This window comes from Nyctereutes procyonoides, unplaced genomic scaffold (genome assembly GCF_905146905.1).
Source record: "Nyctereutes procyonoides isolate TBG_1078 unplaced genomic scaffold, NYPRO_anot_genome, whole genome shotgun sequence".
NCBI lineage: Eukaryota > Metazoa > Chordata > Mammalia > Carnivora > Canidae > Nyctereutes > Nyctereutes procyonoides.
The window spans coordinates 5,763,700-5,785,985 of record NW_026575048.1 but is presented as its reverse complement, the minus strand read 5'-3'; the positions used below and the strand labels follow the sequence as shown (position 1 = coordinate 5,785,985).

The 22,286-nt window shown below is 54.9% G+C and overlaps 1 long non-coding RNA gene across 2 annotated transcripts in view; it reads left to right on the top strand.

Moving 5' to 3' along the window:
* The window catches only part of LOC129511067 (uncharacterized), a 41,703-nt gene that overhangs the window by 4,084 nt on the left and 15,333 nt on the right, over positions 1–22,286 (top strand). The window contains exons 3-5 of one of the 2 annotated variants that reach the window (XR_008664743.1): positions 6,040–6,127; positions 7,979–8,042; positions 9,368–10,870. This is a non-coding gene — a long non-coding RNA (uncharacterized LOC129511067). Of the gene's footprint in view, positions 1–6,039; positions 6,128–7,978; positions 8,043–9,367; positions 10,871–22,286 lie in introns of those variants that run through there. The other variant, XR_008664744.1, reaches the window with a different exon arrangement.

Here is a 22,286-nt window from a genome sequence, read left to right as displayed (position 1 = left end):
AGAGATAACTGTTTTGTGGCGGGTTTACTCCCCTGGATCCCCCCCTCCCAGAACCCCCATAGGGTAGGTGGCCGAGCCGTCGAGGACTCTGAGACACTGAACTGGGGCTCCCCTGGACAGGCCAGCTCCGGGGCTGCTCCTGATGGACAGAAGCCCGTCTGCTCTGAGAATGGCTCCCTGGGGTCGGTCCCTGCCCCTGCTCCTCCAGAGAAAGGGGTGACGGGATTCACAGTCCTGCGACCCTCTCACCTGTGCCTCGGGAGCCGCCCTGGGACCCCTGGGGAGGGGACGGATTTCCAGTCAATTTTAAACATTTTAGACGGGGAGGGGGGTCTTCGCGTGATGCCCGGCCACGCACTAGCTCCAGGGGCCGAGCGGCAGCTGGGGTCCCGGGCGCTCCCCTCACCCCGCCCCCTGGCTCTGCTGCCGACAGCGTCTGCACATTCTGCGTGACGTGGGTGAGGTGGGGGGGGTGGTTGTGAGAAATTCAGCTCTCCCAGCGAGACCGAACGAGAGCTCAGCAAATTCATTGTCACGAAGCGCAAACAGGAGGACTGTGGGCACATTCAGCCCTTGGCTGGACACGGTACGTCATCGAGTGGAGGCCCACTGTGCCCTGGACGCCGAGCAACACCTGCAACCTCAGCCCCGTGACTCCTGGACCTTGGGGCCTGGCCGGCCACGTGATGTCGGGCGTCCTTTGCTTTGTCCTCCTCCTGTGTCCGCGGGGACAGGGGCCTCGCACACTCAGCGGGACCAGGAAGTTCAGGCCTCGGTGGCCCTCTGCTCCTGTCTTCGTATCGCCAGCGGGTCCACCGAGTCTCTCCGTGGTCTCAGCGCCAGGGTTGGAACTTACCAGCTGCGTGACCGTGGGCAAGCGTCTTACCCTGTCCCAGCCTCCGTTCCCTCATCTGTCAAATGGGCGTGAAGAGCCTTGCTCCGGAGCCGCTCCGGAAGGCGCTCGACGTCTGCCCTAGGGCCTGGCGTTTGTAGCTGCTCCGAAGAATGTCGCCTTATCACTTCTTCGCCGCTCTCCTGCTATCTTTAAAATAAACTATTACTCCTTCCTCTCACCCCCCCTTTCCTGGTCCCGCTGATTTCCTGTCTCGGGCCGTTCTCCTGTCCTTGCTCACCGAGAGCCCTGGCTCTGCTGCACCTCCAGGCCCCCCGCTCGTGTCCAGGCCCCGGGGACCCCAGGCCAGAGGCGGCGCTCGGGAGGCCAGGGAAGGAGCAGCAGTGACTCCCCTGAGAGGTGGCCCGGGGCCAAGTGGGGCAGGAGAAGCCCCCGGATCTGCTTGCAGCGCACCCTGGCTGCGGCTGACAGCCTCCTAAATCCGGGGCCTTTTCTTTCGTGGGGGCAGAGAAAGTGTTTTGTGCGGCTGTTCCGTGGACACAGCTCCTCTGGGAGGCTGATGAGGGAGAGCGCGGCCGGGGCGGGCGGACCTGGGGACCCGTCTCGTGGGAGAGGAGTCCCGGAGCAGGTCGTTTGGAAAGCAGGCACCAGGGGACCAGAGCGAGCGAGGGGGGACCTGTGCGCCTGTGGCCCCCGTCCTAGCAGGGTTTGCCCCCCCCCACCCCCCGGCTGGCTGTTGAGGGCTGGCTCCGTCCCGGGCCCCACGCGATGGGAGCTGGCTGTGGGGCTGTACGGCCGGCCTGGTCGATGGGGGGTTGACCCCAGCCTCTCCCGACCCCCCCGAATGGAATTAGGATTCGAATCTCCTCGTGGTTCCAGTTCAGTGAGGCGTGTTTCTGGATAAGCACCCGGCGTGCGAGATGTCCCCGTGCAGGGGCGTGCGCTGCAGCGAGGGCCGGGGGCACCCCACGGCTGGCCGCTCGGCGGGTGGTCCCTGGCACGTGCTTGGGCTCTTTCTTTTGCCGGTGGATGAAGTCCTGGTGGCCCTGAGGGAGAAGGAGGTGCTACGTGGGGTGGGCACGGGACGCCCTGGGCTCCTGGCTCGCAGCACCCCGGGTGTGGGGGGCTCCGGGTGCCCGGCGCCCAAGGCCTGGGCTCAACCCCGTGCGGGACGCTGAGCGACCAGCGGGGGGGCCCCTCCTCCCCAGGTGCTGGCCTGAGGCCCACAGAAGATCCCGCTGGGCACCGCTCCTCACCGGGGGGCCGGTTCCAGGAGGCCCCGTGTCCTCCGGCCCTGGACACCGGTCCTTGACCCGGGCCTCGGAGCTGGCCCCTCGGCCTTGGAGAAGGTTTTATGGGGCAACCGAGGGGGAAAAAACCAGTCCTTTTTCTCTGTTTGCCCACTCCCCTGGGGTTTGACTTAGTTTGACGAGGTGCAGAGAGCACTTTATTGCACCACTCCCTCCGCTGAAAAATCCCTGCAAGTTAGGGATTTCCTATTTATCTTTCAGTTTTATGGCCGTTCGGTGAAGTGGCTACGACTGTGGCCTGTGTGTTTAACCGTGTAGAGCTAAGTAATATACTGAGATCTGATCACCCCCCCCACACTCACACTCACTCACACACACACACACACGTGCACCCGTTCACACTCACACTCACATTCTCTCTTAAACACTCCCACGCACCACCTCTCCCACCCACACTCACCTTTTCACACGCACACTTTCATCCATTCTCTCATGCTCACACACCTTTTCACACTCATAGCCACACACTCATACACATTCTTTCACACACACACACTCACACGTACACTTCCACATTCACACACAGTCACACACGGCCACGCACATTCGCATACACATTCTCTCTCTCACGCACATCCTCTCTCTCACGCACATTCTCTCTCTCACACACATTCTCTCTCTCACGCACATTCTCTCTCACACACACATTCTCTCTCACACACATTCTCTCTCTCACACACATTCTCTCTCACGCACATTCTCTCACACACACATTCTCTCTCACACACATTCTCTCTCACACACATTCTCTCTCTCACACACATTCTCTCTCACACACACATTCTCTCACACAATTTCTCTCTATACATTCTCTCTCTTACTACATTCACACACACATTCTCTCTCCACGCACATTCTCTCTCTCTCACACACATTCTCTCTCTCACACACATTCTCTCTCTCACACACATTCTCTCTCACACACACATTCTCTCTCTCACACACATTCTCTCTGTCACACATTCTCTCTCACACACATTCTCTCTCACACACATTCTCTCTCTCACGCACATTCTCTCTCTCACACACATTCTCTCTCACACACACATTCTCTCACACACACATTCTCTCTCTCCCACACGCCGCCTCCTGTAACTCTGCTCCAAGCTGTGAGCCGCGGGCCGCCACGGGCTGCTACAGCTCTCACTGCTCCTGGAGCCCTTGGGCCTGTTGGCTGGTTTGTGAAGGGTGCTTTGTGGAATCCAGGGCAAAGGGGTAGGCTGGGTGGAGTAAGGGTTGGTGCTCCAGAATGTGCTTTATTTACACTTCAGTTAGACCATTTTCACGTCTCTGTTTTGTCTCCTGGAGCTCTTCATGAGTTTTCACTTGAAGAAATAATTCTATTGTTAGAGAAGATTTGAAAACGCCTGGCCCCCCTCAGTCGGCACTAAGACCCTTGGGGAGTATGTGGGAAGCGTCTGCATCTCCACAACCAATGGTGCGGGGAGGTGGGTGACGTCACTGGTCACTGTGTGTGAGTCTGGGACTCAGGGCTGGAACCTGAGGGGCCTGCATTAGTGGGGGTGGAGCTTCTGGAAACAACAGTGCTTTGGGGATGAAAGAACATTCCTCTTCAGAATGGTTTTTGGGAAAGGATAGGGCTGTTTTCTCATCTGTGACCTGCCTGTCTGTCCTTCATCCGTCTGTCCACACACTTCTCCACCCACCCCTCCGCTGTCTACTCACTACCCGTGCAGCCCTCCCTTTCTAAGGCTACCCCAGCCCACCCACCAGTGGCCACTGAGCTGTGACTGGGGAGAGCTGGCTGCACATGCTCAGGATGACCTGGTTCACCACAGCGGCCGAGGAGAGGTCGGTGCACGGACCACTGCAGTAGGACCCCCTGCTGGACCTGAGGACGCAAGAGGGATGAGGCGCCATTGCAACTGGAGGAGGAAGTCTAACCCCACAGGCTGACCAGGGTGTAAGCACAGGGTGGGAAATAGCAGAGATGCACATCTTGGAGTGTAGCTCACCCTGGGGGGCCTCCCTGCAGGAGTGGGTGAGACGGAGACATCTGGGCAGGTCAGGGAGGCAGGGCCTCAGCGACTAGACGTGGACGGGCTTGGACTATCACGAGCAAGGCCCGGGCCCTCCCCTGGCTGCCAGCAGATGCCTGGAATCAGAACCAGGGGTCAAGGAGTAGACCAGGTGTCTGTACCGAGGAGGCGCCTGCAAACATGCTGGGCCCGCTCTCATCTCAGAGCCTCGTCAAGCAGTTCCCTCCATCTGGAATGGTCTCTGCTCGGATTTCTGACTGACTCCAGCCTTCAGTCTCATTCAGTCTCTCAGTGAGGTCCATGTTGACTGATCCATTTAATGTACAACCTGTCCCCACGCCCTTCCTCTCATTTTCCCTTCCCTGTTCCTTTCTTCCCCCGGAATACATGTGACCTTTAACCTACTACATAACTTATGTATTAAGCTTATCGTTTATTATCTACCTCTCCCTTCTAGAAGGCAGATCCTCAACCAGTATCTGTTCAGTGATTAGGAGGGACTCTCTGGGCCAAAGCTTGGCTGTGGCAGGTAGGGGCCATCCTCTCCCCATGACCTCTCACAGGGCAGGAAATAACGTGCAACTGATGGAAACGTACGAGGTCTGCCCGAAGGATACAAACCCAATGCATTCTATTTGTCTGGGACAATAAAAATGCGGCCACTTTACCAAGAGAAGAGGAAAAAGCGCCACTGCCATAGATAAGTGATGTCCCCCTCTCGTTATGCCTGCCTGGTTGGTACCACGATTATCCCCATTTTAAAGATGGGAACACTGATGATCTGGCAAGTATTGGAACTCACCCGGGGACTCGTAGCTTGAAAGTGGAGGTTGCCCCTCAGGCCCTGCACACTCCAGAAGTCTCTGTCACCCCTGCTCTCCTGCCTGCCGTTCAGCGTCACTTCCCCCTGCAGAGTGTCAGAGAGCTGTGTGCTCCTGGGAAGGTGACACGATGTTGCGCTGCGGTGCCTGTGACTCTCACCCCTATGCTTTAATGCTGTCCTTGGGGTGGGGAGGGGAAGTAGGGTCAGCGAGCAGCTGAGGCTGGGAGCCATCGAGGGCTGGTGCACGACAGCCGGCACTCAGCCCCTTGAGCAGGTGCACACATCTGGGTTGAGCGGCTTGGGGTCTTGCCTTGGAGTTTTAGGGTTTCTCCATGTTCTGCTTCTGCAGAAAGGGGTTGGCTTGCTGTGTTTGCAGAGGCTAATTGGATTTCAGGGCAGCTTATTGAAATTGGGTCCCCACCGGAGCAGCCCTTGTGGTCGGGACGTGGTGGCTGAATTTGCCAGCAAAACCCTGGATCCAAAGGTCATTGCTTGACTCTTCGCAGTTTGCAGCGTCGTGTGTGTGTGTGTGTGTGTGTGTGTGTGTGTGTGTGGCTGGGGCTCGAGGCCATGCTGCTGCCCTGGTGCCAGGGCTGGCCAGGCGCTCGGAAGTCCAGCCACGTAGGCAGTCGGGCCCCTGCTCCTCTGTTCCCAGGGAGGCGTTGGGCATTCCCCAGTGACCTGTCACAGACAGCACAGAAAGTTCTGATGACCGGAGGCCCCGTTCCAACAGATCCTCCCCATGTCGTTTCGATGCCCGCTGCAGCCAGGATGCTGCGCGTCCTCTGAATGGAGCTGATGTCCTCTGTTCGAATTCTTCTCCTTGGGGCTCTGGGACCTGTGTGAAATGACCATGCACGATTGGCCCAAATCACTGTCACCTAAACCGGCCGCTCTTCTTTCCCTGTCCCCTTCTTCCCCTGATCAGGGTGTCCTGGTTGACCCGGCAGGCACCGACCCCCTCATGCGGTAGTGGCACAGAAGCAACATTCACTGGAGCCAGCTGTGTGCCAGGTTCTGGGACACGTGGCTAGAACGGTTTCTGCCCTCCAGGTGCTCATGGTCTAGAGGACCACCCAGCGAGGCGAACACCTATTTCATGCAACTGAGAGCTGAACAAACTGGAACATTCGTGAACCAGGTACGTGCTTATAGCTGGGAACCCGGTGGCCAGCAGGACAGATACAGGCTTGCATTCTTGTGCACTGAGTAACCCAGATAGCAGCTCGGGGCCCAGAGAGAGAGAGAGAGAGGAGAGAGAGAGAGAGAGGTGGGGACGTGGGGGAGGGGCCCTTCCACTCACCTGGGGGCTTGGCAGAGGTCCATGGAAGAGGTGGCGTCTAAGCTGAGGCCGGGGAGTTAGGACCTCATCATTTAACAGCTGGGGGAGGGGGAGGGCAAGGGAGGACTAGTGTTTCCAATAGAAGGTGCAGCCCAAGGCCAGAGGGTTCAGCATCACTGGGGATTAGTGGGCAAGGTAGGGAGGGGTGAGCGATTCGGGAGAGGTAACGGGGGACAGGTCATGGGGAAGGGAGAGGCATAGAGGTGCATGGAGGCTATGACCCCCTGGGGGGTGGCCAGTGCGGCATCTGGCACGTGTATTCAGGCTGGATGTTGAGGCCCCGGGGGCACTGGAGGGTAACTGTGGCTATGGAGGGGGTGCTCACCTCCAGGGAGAGGGTGAAATGAGAGAGGAGGGCCAGGACCCAGCCACAGGATCACCGCAAATGAAGTGGGGCAGGTGCATCGAGGGAGAGCAACCCAGGGGCAAGCAAACCCTGAGAGGAGCTTTCCCTGCGAGGGCGAGATGGGGGCGGGATCCATGGAGGGGGTCTCGGGGGAATTCACCAGGCAGGTCAGGGGCAGAGAAGTAGGGAGAGGCTCTTGGTGTTAAGGAGGGCAGGAGGGGCAGTGGCAGGAGGTGGGGTGGGACATGAGGAAGGGGAGCGGGGAGGCCGACCCAGAAGGGCAGAGAGCCCCGGGGGCAGGTGTGTGCTGCTCTCTAAGGCCAGAAGCTGGCATGCTTGGAGGTCCGTTGCAAAAGGCTGCTGGACGCAGAGATGGCTCATCCATAGGAGTGGGAGGGGGGAGGTCAAGATGGGAGGACTCCCAGGATTGCCCTTGAGAAGGAGGGACCAGACGGTTGGAAGTGGGCCTGTCGTGTGGTGCAGGGTCAGGGAGATGCTGGAGGGGGGCAGGGTTCTAGGCTGACTCCTGTTTCCTCTGGAGGTGAAGTCCAACGCTGGCACCAGAGGGAGGAGGCTCAGGGAGGATGGTGGCGGGTCTCTGGGGCCTGGCAGTGGGCTGGGCGAGCTCGGAGAACCACTGGGCCGAGCTCAGGCTCTCCGGCGGCAGCAGGGACGCGGGCGTCGTTGGCCACTTGGCTTCGTCCTGTGGAGGTAATGCAGGTAAAGGCAGGGGCAGGCCTGGGTTCTGGGCCCCGGCTGCACCTCTGACCTCGTGTGACCTTGGGCAGTGGGCTCTCCCCCTGCGCCTTGGTTTTCTTATCTGTGTAATGAGGAGGCCGGATTAGAAAAGCAATAAAGCCCCCTCGAGACCTGGGATTAAATTTAAGGCCAAAGTCTGAAGATTGTACTTATTTCACTCCTGATTAGCATAGGAGAGGAGGAAATGAGAAGTTAATATTGAGGCATGCCTGAAATGTGAACCTAAGAAGTGGGAATTTTATCACTACTTTGGGACTTTGCCTTGAGTTCCCTTCCACAGAATTTAGGTTTGTAGGTTAATTATAAAAACGTTTCCAGGAAAAAAAAAAAAAACCTCCGATTTTTAATGGTTGATTTATGTAGTTGCTGGGTTCCCTGTCTGTTCCCCTGCTGTCGGTCAGATGTCGGCATCTAGACTATTCCAAGGCTCTGTGGCATCAGCAGCTGACAGGGCAAAGGTAGGGCGAGCAGGTGAAGGCGTCCGGTTCTGTTACACGTTGGCAGCTCTGATGAAATCATCTATTTCTTCACTGGTCCGTTCTTAGATTCATCAACGAACCTTTGGTGAGAAGACGGCTGAATGGATTCGTGTGGGGATTGAGAATGAGGGTAGGGAGATGGTTTAATAATTTCATTTATCTCTGCTCTCTTGACCTCTGCCTGTTGTAATGAAACATTATGGAAATTGAAAATAAGCCATTTATAACATCCAGGAGGGAGGAAAAGGCAAAGAGAAAGCAAGTGGGCCCTGAGTGCACTTAGCTGTGTACTGACTTTAAAACTAAAACCCGTCTCGAGGGATTTGAGAAATTTGAGCAGGAACATTGTTTTCTCTCGTGAAACAAGCACCGCTAAGTCACATGGCAGTATGTAATATGTAATGAGAGGAAGCATGTTTAAGAAAAAAATAATATTTCTATTCCTTCAGATTCCATTTTATGGGTTGAGAGAACACAGGGAGCCTGGGAGCTCCTCTTACGTCCACCAAATCCCCCGAGTCGTGGCCAAGGTCATCAGCCATCTCCTTAGTCCCACCCGTTTCTCCTCTGAAAGAAGAAAATTCTTTTTTTTTTTTTTAAGATTTTATTTATTTTTTTAAAAAAGATTTTATTTATTTATTCATGAGAGACAGAGAGAGAGAGGCAGAGACGCAGGCAGAGGGCGAAGTCTCCAATTGATTAAATGACCAAATGGATATTGAATACTCTACCATGTAGCAGGTTCTATGCCAAATTCTGAATACAACTGCTACCAAAGCTGGCAAAGTCTTTCTTAATGGAACTAGGAAATTTCTGCAAAGTTCGACAAATAATACTTCAGTGTTTTACACTTGTAAAGCGGGCTCCTTGCAGGGAGGGGAGCCCGATGCGGGGCTCAATCCTGCACCCTGGGATCACGCCCTGAGCCAGAGGCAGATGCTCAACGGCTGAGCCACCCAGGCGCCCCTGAAAGAAGAAGAAAGTTCTTTAAGAGCATCTCTACTTTTGTGCAATCTGTGGAGACAGGGCTCCATCTCCAGCAACGCTGTGATCCCAGGGGATTCCTTTGCTTCTCTTTTAAAAAATGAACCAAAGCATTATATGCAAACAAAAAAGCACCCAGAGCATAAGTGCGTGTATATCTTGGTGACTTATCACAAAGCGCACATGCAGTTGTCAAGAAACAGAACTTTACTAGTATCTAGAAGCATCCCTTACATCTCCCCTAGCTACCACCCCTATCCTGCTCTCCCGCGGTGGCCATTATTCTGATCTTCTAATAGCACAGGTTGGTTTTGCTATTTTTCACCTTCATATAAACGGAATGATATTCTTTGAGAACGAAACGTATTCTGCTGTGGTTGGATGGAGTATTCTGTAAATGTCAGATCACATTGACCGTTTAGGTCGTCTATACCCTTACTGATTTCTGCTCGTTGTATCTGTCATTTACAGATTGAAAGCGTTGAGGTCTCCAGCTAAAACTGTTGGTGTATCTACCTCTCCTTGCATTCCTGTAAGTTTTTGCTTCTTGTATTTTGATGCCCTGTTATTAGGTGTATACATGTTAGGGATTTCTATGTCTTCTTGGAGAATTGACCCTTTTATCACTATGTGATATCCAGGTTTCTTTTGATCAGGGTTAGCATATTATATCTGTGTTCCCAATCTATCTCTGTGAAGCCATCATCCCCGTTAACTGTGTTCCCCCCGCCATTTCCCTGGTAGGCATTACAGGGAGGCTAGAGGGTGCTGTATTAGGGGAAGTGCCCCCAGCTGGGATTACCCTGGCAGTCTTCTTCCTTGGAGAACTGGCGTTTGTTATGGAAAATACTTGAGGGCATATTATACACGATTACCTTCCCTCTTCCTGCCAGAACCATGGCAGGGATCTTTCGTGATTCTTCATTGTGAGAGCTTGGTGGACTTCCTGAAAGTAAAGGCCCCCCAAACTGTGAAAGCCCCAGGAGTTTCTTTCCTTTAGGCTAGTCCACACTCAGCCTCTAGCAATTTGTCAAAATTACCATTTCAGTGTTCCTACCGGTTTATGACTAAGTTTATGACCTTTACTCTACGTAAAATCTTGGCTGTGATTTTTGACGTATCTTGTCTCTGCCGATTTAGGGGTGGTGGTTTGTCCTGCAACACCAGTCCCTGAGGAGTCCAAGAAAAGTCATTGTTTTCAGTTTTCCAGATTTTTCATGTTGTAAAAATGATAAGCTAAGCTATTTACATGTTGGAGCTAGAACTGGAAGTCTGAGGTTTGCTCTTTGATTGTGTCTTAGGTTGGGTTTCATGCCTGTTTTCATAGTTTTTTCCTCTTCTTTTGGTGGAACAAATCTTCCAGTACCTTCTTGAGGTATGTGGGAGGTAAATACTCTGATACCTTGAATGACTAATGCTATCTTTGTCATATCCTCATACTTAGTTGGTAGTTTGGTTTGGTACAGATTTCTGGTTTTGAAATTGTATCCCCTCCCCCACCCCCCACTCCTCCGATTTTTGAAGACTTTACTACATCATGATCTCACATCCGGTGTTACTCTTGTGAATGAAAATCGTTCTGATTCTCGATACTTTGTATGAGACCTATTTTTATCTCCCTGATGGTTTGTGGGATTTTCTTTTTGTCCTCAGTGTTCTTAAATGACATGATGACCGCCTTGGGGTGAGTCTCTTCTCCTCTATCATGCCAGGCCTTCAGTGGGTCCTTTAGGCTGGAAACTCATGTCTCTTGATTCTCAGAACTATTTTTACATGAGATCTTGATGGTTTTCTTTTCTCTTTTTCCTTCATTTCTTCCTTTCTCTCTCTGGAACTCTCTTTTCAAATGTTAGACTTACTGAACTAAGCCTTCGGTGTTTCCTCTGGTTCTTCTATTTCATCTTTTTGTCTTTCTAATAAGAGGCAATGGTTGGTGGGAGGTATGGCTGGAGGAATGACAAGGCGTCTTAGACACGGAAGAGCAGGGGGTGGGAAAGAACGAGGGGGTCAGGAGCAGGGGCTCTTCTCATGATGTGGTGCTCTGATGAGGAACTTGGAGATGTCTGAGAACTCCAAATTGAATCTGTCTGTTAGGGCTTACATTATGTCCTCCAAAGAAGTTATGTTGGAGTCCTAACCCCCAGCACCTCAGATTGTGACCTTTAGAAACACGGTCCTTGTGGAGTATCTTTAGTTAAGATAAAGTCATATTAGGAATAGAGAGAGTCCCTAAGACAATATAACTGGTGTGTTTATAGGAAGGCCTTGTAAAGACAGAGATGCAGGGAAAAAGCCACCAGAAGGTGGAGAGTGATGCATCTATGAGCGACGGGATGCTGGTAGGGTTGCTGGCCATCACCAGAAGCTAGGAGAGAGGTATGGGGCAGTGTATCCTTAAAAGTCCTCAAAGGGAACCAACCTCATCCATACTCTGATTTAGGACTTCCAGCTTCTCGAACTCTGTTGTTTTAAGCTCTGTGGTGTGTGGTACCTTGTTATGGTGGTCCTGGCAAGCATATACATTGTCCTCATATATTATCATGAAGTTGTGTTTGTCAAGGTAGAGGAGAAATGGTGGTTTTTAGTCCTTTCAATAGAGTTTGTTATCTTGGTTTAGCCTTTCTTTCAGAGGTAGGGCATGTGGCTTGCTGTGTTACTCCTGCCAAGCCTTTACAAATGTCAAGGGCAAGCTGCCTTCTCGGCACCCCCTATTCTGGGTTACGATTCAGCTTTATCCTACTCGTCCAGCCAGTTACCACCCATCCCACACTTTCAGTTCCCCACGTGTTCCCCACTGCTTTTGCTCCTTCTGGGTCCATATGAGCACAGTCCAATAGAATTTTCTGCAATGATGGAAGTGTTCTTTACCTGTGCTGTTCAATGTAACAGCCACTAACTCTATGCAACTATTGGGTCCTTGAGATGTGGCCAATGCACACTACAAACCAAATTTTAGAATTTATTTAATAAAAATGTGATGTAGCACATGTGGCTTGGCTACCATATTGGATAGCACAGATCTATACTGTAAAAAGGCACAATGAAGTTTTTGTTTTCAAGGTAATTAGGGAGGTAATGAAAGTAAAGGAATGTGTTCCATCTGCTATCTTTACCCTAATGTCTCTTGCAAGTCTTAAATTTTATTTCAAAGAGATCTTAGAGCTAAACCAGCAATAGCAAGGTAAAACAAACAAACAAACAAACAACAAACAAACAAACAAACGAAAGCTCTGGCCCCAGTAGTAGATGAGCCCTTTGTATGGTTCTGTGTGCAAGAGGTGGCTCTTGTGGTGGTTCTTCCTGTCACAGGTGAGAGCGTGGGCAGGTAGGAAGGGGAGGTGCTGCCTGTGGACACGGAATGGACTTGGGACTCCTGCTTCCAGACCTGTCCTCTGTGCGGTCCACCTTTCTTCCTTCCTCATGGGTCCTTGACCACCTGGCCCGATCTGTGGTGGTTCAGCCTCCTGGCAGGTCAGATGTCCTTGAAGCTTCCAGACACTGCACCAGGCACACCTCCGTGACTCCCAAATACTCAGGTTGGCCTCCCAGACCCTGCGGCCACTGGGCTGCTGGAGAACAGATTGGGTTGGTAAAAATATGTGTGTATGTGTTCTCACAAAACCTGAGAAAATCACACCTCCACTTTGACAAAAAAATCTGTTTGTGCTGCTCCAATAATCACTTCCTAACTGGTGGGGAAGCAGGCCATATGTCTGCGAAGTGGCTAGCAGAGGAGACGGTCTACTTCCATTGCACCTTGCAAAATACCTTTTTCTAGCTCCGAAGTAAAAAGAAACCAAGCCACACGCTTCGGCTCCCAAACAGTAGTCCCTGTGCGGACTGCCCTGGCCGACGGGGCGACTGGGGACCTGTCTCTTCACAACTGGCTTTGTGACCTTAGGTCGATCCCGAACATTATGTTTCTATTTTCTCACCTGGGACTCCAAAAGGTCCTGTGAGAAGAAATCAAGTTAAGAGATGCGAAAGTACTTTTAAAAATTGGGGCGCCTGGGCGGCTCAGTCAGTTGAGTGTCTGACCTGATTTCGGCTCAGGTGGTGATCTCAGGGCCGGGGGGCGGGGGGGCGGGTAGGGGATCTGCATGAGATTCTTGCCCTCTGCACCTCTCCCTGCTGTCTCTCCCTCTCTGTCTCTAGAAATAAACAAATCTTTTAAAAATACTTTTAAAAAGTTAACTGATTTTGGCGCTCATTTCAGTTTTATTTTCAAAAATGTACTTGTTCTATGAGTAAAAAGCTATCCATTCACTATGTGAACCTGATTCTCTTTCTTTCTTTCTTTCTTTCTTTCTTTCTTTCTTTCTTTCTTTCTTTTCTTTTTTTAAGAAAAAAGCATCAATGTCCTCTGTGCTCTGAATTTTCTTCATTATTTGGAAGATCTGGGAAGTGAAGCTTACCTCTTGGAGTTCTCATTATCCAGCAGGAGGGAGTTTTTAAAGGAGGGCTAGGGACTCCGTGCTTGTCCTCCCCCCTCTCATTCATACACTGAAGTCCTAATTCCCAGGGAGTTGGTGTTTGGAGGTGGGGCCCTTCCGAAGGGGGTTAGCGCCTTTATTAAAAGAGGTGCAATGAGGTGATCCCTGTCTGCACCCTGGGAGGACAGGGCGTCTGTAAGCCAGGAAGAGGGTGCCCTGGTCTCTTCCAGCCCCCAGGACTGTAAGAAGCAGATGCCGGGGAGGCCGTCTTGTCGCAGCATCCTGTTAGAGTGACCCGCGCTGAGATGACGGGGACCCTGGCCTGCAATTGTCAAAGCCCGCACCAGGGTCTCCGCCCGTGTGGCCCCTGCATGGGACGGGAATGTTCACCCCGGGGTCCTGCTCGGACGCGTTTTGCTCCTGCCATCCCAGCGGCGCCGGTGGGGACCCCGAGTCAGCTCTCCAGATGGCATTCCATGCGCGATGCTCCCGCTTGTGCGAGGAACACAGGGTGTCCCGTAGAAGAACGCTCACGCTGGTGGCAGCAGCAGCTGAGTGAAGGAGAAGGGAGGAAGCCCAGGCGGCCGAAGGAGAGACACCACTCTTCTAGAACCTGGGAGTGCCGCTGGCATGAGCGGTAGGCCTGGACCCCCGACGGCCCTGCCTCTGCGGTTTCTTTCCGATCTCTTCCAGCTGGAAGTAATCTCTCTTTGGAAGCCCCCTGGGGCATTATCTGCTGCTCTGGGGGGCACTTCCTCCCCGTCCGCAGCCAGCGAGTTATTTCTGAACCCGTCTCATGTGGCCGCTTGGACCGCTAGCGCCTCACGGGCCGGGACTGCTGTAAACACCTGCTATCTTCCTGCACGAGGACTATCGGTCACCTCAGCCTCTGCCCCTGGATTTCGAGCAGTTTCTGCACCGCAGCAGGCTGCCACCCCTGACCCCGGGGTGCCCGAAGCCTGCAGGCCGCCCTGGGTGCTGGCGGTGCGCTGCTGCTGCTTCATCTCCCTCGGCCTCCCTCTCCCTCTAGGTGGCTCCTCCCACGTGTCCCGCGGGGGTGGGCGGCCTGCAAGGCGTGGGGCTCCAGTGCACTTTGCAGACTTCACCCGACTTGCCCGTCCAGGCATTCCACCCTTAGGGCGACTCTTCTCGAAGGCTCTGCTCCCTTGGCGTCCTGACCACACCTTCCTGTTCCTGAAAGGCAGCGTCTTTCCCACTCCTTCCCTGGCTCCTCTCCTCTCCTTTTCCTTCCGCTCTTTGCATTCTCTGCCCGCTGCATGCCACGCAGGCCCGGATGCTCTCTCTCCTGCAGGACTTCAGCTACCACCTGGAAGCCCACGCCTCTGCAGCCATGGTTCTAGGCTTTTCCTTGGTGTTGTTTCACATATACATTTCCATCTGCTTATGGCCCGGAGCTCCTCAAACACTCTAAGATACAAGTGAAGGCTTAGCATCTAGCATCTTCCTCTGTGGGTGGCAACACCACCTTCACCTGGCTGCCCACGTGGTCATCCTGGACTCACCTCTGTCCTTGGTTCCGTCCCATAACTGGGGCTCTGACAGCCCTGGCGTGGTCAGGTGGGCTGTGCTGTGTAACAAACATCCCCGAAATCTCAGCGGCTTGCTGTGGTCAGTGTGTGATCCTCACCCGGATGCAGTCTCAGCCCCTGCCGCTTCTACCTGGACATCTCCCCCTGGGGGCGACCCCTTTCCTTCTGATGGGCTTCCTCAGCGCAGCAGGAGCCTCTTTCTCTTCTGTGGACCCAGCACCTGCACCTGCTTCACATCCTCGGAGGTGCGACTCCCGTGCCCTGGGCAGTCTGTTCCCTTTCCTGTTAGAGCGCAGACCCGGAGGCTCTCGTGGCCGCCTGTCTCGGCCTCTCCGCTCTCCTCTCCCTCCGCCCTCCTCAACTCCAGGGGTCACAAGCTCCTGGCGGCAGGCATCTCAGACAGTGTGGTATTTTCTCGAGTCCCCCAGCCTTGCTTCTGGGCGGTCCCTCCTCCAGAGCACAGCCGCAGCTCACTGCGGCCGCACAGAGCCTCTCTCCTCCGGGCTTCCAGGGCCCTTTCCTAGAACACTTGTTGCATTTTCTCGTGATTGCTTCTCAGAGACGCTGCCTTTACCTGCCGACTGAGCGGGAGCAGAGCTTCTGGGCACCGGTCACTGTGCTAAGAAGAGCGCTATGTGTTTTAGCTCACTGAGTGCTCACCACTGCCCCATGAGAGAGGTACTCCTGTGATATCTCTTTAAACACATGCTGGAGAAACTGAGGCACCGAGGTTAGGGAACTTGCCCAAGCTTGCACATCCGGCCAGTGTTGGAGGCAGGTTGGCTCCCAGCCCACATGTGTGGCCTTGGTCACCCCAGTGCCCTGGGTGGGGGGAGAGGGGACGGGAGGGTGTCATCTTCTTGTCTATCTCTTTGTCCACAGAACACTGGCCACTAAAGTTCTGTCCGATGCACACATGGGAGACGTCTGCTTTCTGGTTTCCTTCAACCTCTTCCTCTGCTTGCCTCCGCGTTTCCTTCGGAAATCCTCCCTGGTCTCCTCTTCTTGCTCCATTTCTGAACTTAAGAAGTAGGAAAGTAAACTCATGAGACTCTCACTACATTTTGTCCAAAAGAATGAATGAATGATTGTGTCCTAACTAGTGGGCACCTCTTCTTGCTCTGCCACCTGGAACATTCTAGATGGCTTCTTTGGGAACCAATTGCAGAAACAGCTTACCGGTCACACAGAAGAGCCATTTCTGGGACTTCATCATCCCCAGCTGTGCAATATGAGCAACATCCCAGGGATTCTCCCAAGTAGATGTCACTAATGAAATGCATGTCACCCAACATGTCATTAACTTCAGCGAGTATGTAAGAGTGATGCGCTTTAAAGTTCCCATTCCCTGAATGGCTTCCACGTTGTGGGGAAGCAGAGATGGGCCGGGCCCCCTGTTAGAGTCCTAGGATGTCGTAACAAAGACAGGCTGGTTTAAACCACAGAAGTTTGTTTGTCATGGTCCTGGAGGCCCGAAGTCTGAGACGGAGGGGTTGGCAGGGCTGGCTGTCCCACGGCCTCTCTCCTTGGCTAGTATGAGGCCCCCTTCTCTCTGTGTCTGCACCTGGTCTTCCCTCTGTGTGTGTCTGTGTCCTAATCTCCTTTTTAGGACACCAGTCGTATTGGATTAGAGGCCACCTGTGTGACCTCCTTTGACCTTACTTACCTCTCTGAGAGCCCCGTCTCCAAATATCACCTCCAGAGAGGTGCTGGGGTCTAGGACTCACCAGATGACTTTTGGGGTGACACAGTTCAGTCCTCAACAGGCAATGACTGAAGTTCCGGCCACTCTGGGCTCTCTATCCAGCAGCTGGGTGACCTTGGACCAGTCCCTGCTTCCCTTATTGCCAACCCCGGGAGTCAGACTAGATCACCCTGGATCTCTGCAGCTCCAAGGCTCTGTGGGAACCAGTATTAGCGTCGTGTTGGGATGCTCTACGGCACGAGTGAGGGCTTTGGCACCAGGACCACCCATCCCTGGTGCGCTCTGGCTTCTTGATATTTGACAACAGACTTCGTTAGCTCTGCTGGGCAAGCTGAGCGTTTCTCCTGGGCTCTGGAAGCAACAGCAGCAGCGTCTCAGCTGGAAACATCCTCAGTGTCACGTTGTCTGGGCTTCTCCTGTCTGTTGGGTCCTGAGATGGCAGCTCCTGATCGTGCACTGGAGGAAGGAAGGAAGAGGTCTGGGGCCTCCTAAGCAGAACAAGGGCACTTTCTATTCAGGGTAACTCTATATACGTGCGCTGTCAAAGATCAAAGCTGGAGCAAACCAACCAGGGAATGCAAAGCAGTCAGCAGGAACAGCAAAACCCTCACTGTGGGCGCCCAGGCAGACACACGCTGTCACAGCGGGCTTCAGCGGGCCGGGAGCCCATCCCTACCTTTCCAGGTCTCCGGAGTCAGCCGGGGTAGCCAGGCCTCCGGAACAAGCCTGAAGCTTGCGGCCTATTCTTTACCCTGCTGTGTGCCTCTGAGGGCAGTAGCCCTGTGGGTCAGCTGGCCCCCGAGCCCCCGGCCCAAGGGAAGAGAAGCAGGTGCGGGGGCTCTCTGAGCAGGGCCAGGTTCTCCTGCCTTGGTTGGGATCTTCATCCTTCTCTTGACTTTAAGAAGCTGGTTTTTAGGGGCACCTGGGGGGCCTCAGTCAGTTAAGTGTCTGCCTTTGGCTCAGGTCATGATCCTGGAGTCCCGGGATCGAGCTCTGCATGGGGTTCTCTGCTCAGTGGGGAGTCTGCTTCTCCCTCTGCCCCTCCCCATGCTCCTGCTCTCTCTCAAATAAATAAAATCTTAAAAAAAAAAAGAAGCTGGTCTTCAAACCTAGCTTCCTCATATTTATGCCAAGTAACCAAACTTTGCAGATTCTGTTTCCTTCTCTAGGACATCGCAACACAGATGCGCAGGGGAGTCGTCGTGAGGGACCAGTGAGATTCTCGAGCATGCAGAGCCAGCGCCCAGTACAGGGCTGCTGTTTGTGTGTTTATGTTGTGTGAGCCTCTGTTGATTTGGGGGCACATTGGGTGAGTCCGGACACTGGGGTGCGATTGCCCATGGGGAATGGGGTGCGTGGCTGCTTCTGAGCTCAGCACGGTCATGTTCACAACACGCACGCGGGTGCACAGCACTTTGGGGGGCACACAGCCCTGGGGGCGAGTTCTCCCTCCAACCCTGCGAGGTCGGGGCCGGTCCTCTCCCCTCTGAGGAGGGATGCTGCAGAGACAGAGGTTAGCGCCAGCCCTGCCCAAGGTCACACAGGTGGCAGGAGGACGTGGGCGGGGCCTGGCCTCAGCCCTCCTGCTGCTCTGAGCGGCTGCAGCCCCGGGCCTGGGCCGGGTCACAGTCTCCCCTCACCATGGCTTGCAGAAACCCTGCCTTCTGCCCGGGGCCAGCTTGTGCGACAGGGACGGAGCCTTCCACAACCACCACGGAGGCCCAGAGCATTTTGGTTTATTTGTTTTTTATTTACTATTATTTTAAATGATTTATTCATGAGAAAGAGAGGCAGAGACACAGGCAGAGGGAGAAGCAGGCTCCCCGTGGGGAGCCCGATGCGGGACTCGACCCCAGGACCCCGGGATCACACCCTGGGCCGTAGGCAGCCGCTCAACCGCTGAGCCCCCCAGGTGCCCCAGGGTTTCGGTTTATCTGAGCGCACCACCATGGGAGGCGTACGGACCCGCTGCGCAGGGGTCTCAAGCTACAGCAGAGACGTGGCTTTACTGAGGTTCTTTTCTTGACCACAGGAGTGAGACCACGTTTGCATGATCTGCCTAAAAGAAATGTGTTTGGGGCACCTGGGTGGCTTAGTGGTTTCGTGCTGCCTTTGGCCCGGGGCGTGATCCTGGAGACCCGGAATCGAGTCCCACGTCGGACTCCCTGCGTGGAGCCTGCTTCTCCCTCTGCCTGTGTCTCTGCCCCCCCCCCCGTGTGTCTCTATGAATAAATAAATAAAATCTTAAAAAAAAAGAAAGAAATGTGTTAAACACAGACTCGTTGTTACCCAGTCAGGCCAGATGATTTGATGCTCTGGCATATTTTCAAAATTTGCAAAGGTCCAATACCCATCTCCTATTGTAGGAAAACAGAAAAGCGAGCCCGAGGTGTAAAATTCTGGTTTATGCGGAGTTGACCAAGGGACAGGGCCCAACAGGTGTGCCTGGACTTCTCGTGCAGGCCCGTGGGTCGAGGGGCCTCGGGACAGGCCTTTGTTGGGGATAAGTGATAACTTCTCTGTCTCTCTCTCTCTCTCTCTCATACCGAAGTTATCATATCAGTAGGGAATTCCATGTGTGGTTTTGTCACAAGGTGAGGCAATCAGGGGGCGTTGTCCCTTGATCGTCTCCACAGAGGTGGATCCCTTCCCAGGACAAAGGGCAGGTAAACAGAAGCTCCAAAATGCATGTGACCTTGCAGTGCCCGGTTTAGGGCTCCTGGTGGGGTGGTGATACACCTGGGGGGGGGGCGTAGCAGAGTTAGCAGGACAATGGCCTCATCGATGGACGTGAGGGAAGGGGCGCACTCGGGTCCCGAGAGGCCGGCACGCTCAGAGAGCTGGTGGTGGCCAGCCCCAGCCTGCGGGCCGAGGGTGTCCCCTGAGATTGTCCTGTGGGGGGCGGGGGGCGGGGGTCTACATCTTACAGGTGGCAGGAAGGCGAGGTGGCTAGTGGTAAGCGCAGTCGAGTAGGAGAACCCCGCTTTGGACTTGGGCATCACGAGATTGGATTCTCGCCCCCAATCTACCTGGAAGCCTGGGGACAAGTAGGTCAGTCTCTCCGTGTTTCCCGATGTTGAATGAAGATGGTAACTCCGGCCTCTAAGGGATGGCGAGGGGGCTTGATGAAATGATACGTGTAAAAGGACCGGCTCGTGGGGATGCAGCACAGTGGTGTTTTCTGCAGGCTGCGGGGGGATCGGGCCTGCCAGGCAGGCTGGTGGTCTCGGCCCGCGGATGAACCTGCCTCAGCCTCGGCGTCCTTGTCTGGAGGACGGGGATGGCAAGACCAGCCTCACGGGGTTTTCGTGAGGCTGACGGGCGGTCGTGGATGCAGAAAAGGGATCAGCATGAAGCATAAAATGCCGCCCGAGTCTGGAGGCTGTTCCCAGGGGCTCTGAGGCTGGGAAGCAGGGAGATGGGGGGTGGGGGCACCAGGGAGGACGTAAGAGGCGACTGTGGAGACAGGTGGCCCTTTGCTAAATGCCACCCAGAGCTGGCCCTGGCTTCCACACCCCGCGGCCCCTCATTCCCGCAAACACCCTTGCTGCCCCTCTGCTCCAGGACCCTGTGCTCCGTGCGTGAGAGCCAGTGACTTCGTCTAGGCCTCCTGCAGACAGTTTAACCCAACCCGGGGGATGGCAGGCTGGGCTCACGGTTCCCGTGGCCCTCTGCCCCTGCCACTCACGCGCCTCCCTACTGTCATTCCTCTTGGGTTCCTCTTGGGTTCCTCTTCTCGCCTCTCCTTGGGTTCCCTTTCCGCCACCGAGGACCAGGCCGGCTTGACCCTCTGCCCCAGTCTTTGCAGCTGGTTCTTCTGAGGCTTTTCCCACAACCTCCCACCCTGACAGCCTCTCCGGATCCCCTCCACTGCTGACCGCGCTCGGGGCTGTGCCACCCAAAGATGCTCTTGGAGGGCGTGATCACTCACGGTTGATCATGACGCTTTCGAAAGGGCCCCAGGAGTGGTGGAGCTTCCTGGCCGGTGTCCCCGGGGCTCTGGGCAGCACCCCCCTTGGTGTGTCCCAGAAGTCGGAGTCACAGGCCTAGGAGAGGAAGGATGGGGATGGAGACCCTGTGCGTCCTCTGGCTCTGCAGTCCGGGCGCCCCCTTCTGTAGCTCTCCTCCTGGTCCCCCGGCCCAAGCCCTTGGAGCCCTGAGGCATCTCCTGTGAGCACCCCGAGATGGAGCGGGAGCCTGTCCGGGGCCCGCCTGCCCCGTCTTTCCTCCCGAGCTGTGTGACGCCGCCGCAGAACCCGCGTGGAGCGAGTGGCTCCTGGCTGGCAGTCGGAGGAGTTTAAGAATGACGGCATTTTTTCTTTACAAGAAATAAAGGAAAAGACTGTCTTGCTAAGTCAACAAAGCTGCTTGTATTGCTGTTCATTTGGCCAGGCAACTCCTCATCGACTTGTAATGGGTTCTCGCTCTGCCAAACCCGGTTTTCGCTGCACTCAAGACAGTTTATCATTGGAAGTGTTCAGCACATCTAGGGCCGGGTTGAGGAGCTCCGCGTCGGCGGGCAGGGAGGGTGGAGGGGGTTCGGACGGAAGGGGCCCCGGGAGTCTCGGGTCCCAGCCCTTTGATGGCTGAGCACACCGAGGTCCTTGATGAGCGGTTCTCTGCAAGATGCAGTTGCTGGTGGCCGTCCTCAGGAAACATGGAAGGGCTAATGGGGAGGACCCTGCCCTAGCATCTGCAAGGAAGGAGCAGGGACCGTGGGGTAAGGACTGCCACTCGCCTCTGCCACCACCAGGCTTGCTGACCTGGATGTAGACACCCGCGAGTCTCTCTCTCTCGAGCAAACAAGCAAAACCAAGAGAGGTTTGCTTGGAACTTTATGGGGCATCTCTGGAGCATCGTTCATGGTGGTGCTGGTGAGGAAGTGGCATTCGGGATCTTGTTTGTGGGCAATACAGAAGACAGGCACCTGGCTTCAAGTCACTGGGCTCAGGAGGGACAGGCTGGCTATAGTCCAGCAGCTCTCAGTCCCTCCTCCCTGGTTTCATCGGCTCTCGGTGTCCTGAGCCTGTGGCCCCAGCTGGTTGGTGTGTTCAGACATGAGGGACCTTCACGTGAACTAGGGGGGATGCGTTCTACGTGCCCCTTCCCAGCAGGAAGCCTGAGCCTCTGCGGGGAGTCACAGCCAGGCAGCTTGCAACCCGGCAGGGGCGTCATGTCAGTGAGTGGGTGAGCCCAGCCCCGGAGCAGGGACAGCTGCCCTGTGGGGTGCCGAGTGGGGCCCCGTCATCCTGGGTGTCACCATACGGGCAGCAGGCCCATCCGCCGGGGCTGCTTCGGGCCTGGGACTGCTGTCGGAGGCGGCGAGCTAGACCCGATCGATGATCGATGGCTCGCACGCCCCCTCTGTCTCAGAGCTGGGGGCCTGCTGGCTTTCCTGCTGTCATGTCTGTGGTTAGGTTCCTGAAGCCGACTTCACCCTGGAATCAGATCTGGGTTAAACCGGAAAGGCAAGGACCCTGGATGCCAGGGGAAAGTGTGTCTTGTTCACTGGGAAGCCTGTCCCCGCTGCTGTGCGGCCTGCTTACATAGCGCTGTCCCCTAAGTGTGATGCTGGGCCAGGAGGGGCTCTGAGTGGAGCTTTCGGAGCACAAACCAAGCCAAGGGCAAAAGCAGAGCCTCAGAGTGTCTCAGGGTTGGTTATCCGCTCACAGCCCGGGTTAGCCGGTGGACGAAAGCTGTCC